This window comes from Nestor notabilis, unplaced genomic scaffold (assembly GCF_000696875.1).
Source record: "Nestor notabilis isolate BGI_N333 unplaced genomic scaffold, ASM69687v1 scaffold11937, whole genome shotgun sequence".
NCBI lineage: Eukaryota > Metazoa > Chordata > Aves > Psittaciformes > Psittacidae > Nestor > Nestor notabilis.
In genome coordinates this window covers 14,126-15,280 of record NW_009935173.1, presented here as the reverse complement: position 1 = coordinate 15,280, position 1,155 = coordinate 14,126, and the positions used below count along the sequence as shown (strand labels likewise).

The 1,155-nt window shown below is 48.2% G+C and overlaps 1 protein-coding gene across 1 annotated transcript in view; it reads left to right on the top strand.

Annotated features, from left to right (window-relative positions):
- Window positions 1–177: 177 nt before the first annotated feature.
- The window catches only part of RPS3 (ribosomal protein S3), a 5,483-nt gene continuing 4,505 nt past the window's right edge, over window positions 178–1,155 (top strand). The window contains exons 1-2 of the mRNA XM_010017716.1: window positions 178–306; window positions 549–642. The gene's annotated coding sequence lies outside the window, so the exon portion shown is untranslated. The remainder of the gene's footprint in view (window positions 307–548; window positions 643–1,155) is intronic.

Below are 1,155 nucleotides of genomic sequence, written 5' to 3'. Positions count from 1 at the left end.
AACTTAAGGGAAAATGCTTGTACTTCTCCCCACTGCTGCTTCCTCTCCATGGGGCAGAGGCAGCCGGTCTGCAGGATTGGTCCCAGGAATGAGTTGCATCCACACTCCAAATGGGCAGATCTTGTGTTCAGGCTGAGCACTGGAACAGAGCTTGACTTGGTCCGTTTGTTTCCAGTTTGTCGCTGACGGCATCTTCAAAGCTGAGCTGAATGAGTTTCTGACTCGTGAGCTGGCTGAAGATGGGTACTCCGGAGTGGAAGTCCGGGTCACTCCAACCAGGACGGAGATTATCATACTTGCCACCAGGTAACCGAGGTGCTGCTGTTGACTTGACGGGTGCTATGCAAGGCTGTAAGGAATTCTGCTCCAGGAGCTTAAAGGGGTGAATTTTACGGGAAGCTGCTTGGGAATGAGATCCTGAAGTTGTCTTCAGTGCTACAGCAGTGTTGCAGCCCCTGAACTTAGGTGCTCAGTCTGGAAGCTCTTTGGGATGGTCACAAGCTCTGACCTGGAGGCACTTCTCAGTCCTACTGTCCTTTCTTTCCCAGAACTCAGAATGTCCTGGGGGAGAAGGGCCGCCGCATCCGGGAGCTGACAGCTGTTGTGCAGAAGAGGTTTGGATTCCCTGAGGGAAGTGTCGAGGTAAAAACTGTCTCTGTTAAAGCAGTGTAAGTGGGTCCTGCAGTGTCTGGGTGGTGTCAGCTGAAAGGGAGTTTGACTTGAGGATAACTTGGATCGTGTTTTACATATTCTCACAAATGCTTTGCTGTTTGTGGGGTTCTGAGTGCTGTCACTTTGGTTTTCTCTGATTTCGCAACACAGAGGATGCAGGGAAAGCTTTTTAAACTTAATCTGTAAATATGTTGTAGAGAATGTTACTGTCCCAGTGTTGAGGTGAGAACTAGTCTAACTGCCTAATGTTTGATGTTTGTGTGTTACCATCACCCTTACTGAATTCGTAACGTTTCCATCTTGTTTTGGGGCAGAAAGATCTTTGATATTTTTGAGTAGGATGCAATAATAAAACAGACATTAAAGTAACACACCAATAATTTCTGGTCTCTTCATGTTTGAAATCTGGTGCCCTTACTAGTACTTTCCTCTAAAACAAATTCGTGGCGGGGGGGGGGGGGGGGGGTTTGGTGGGGGGGGGCT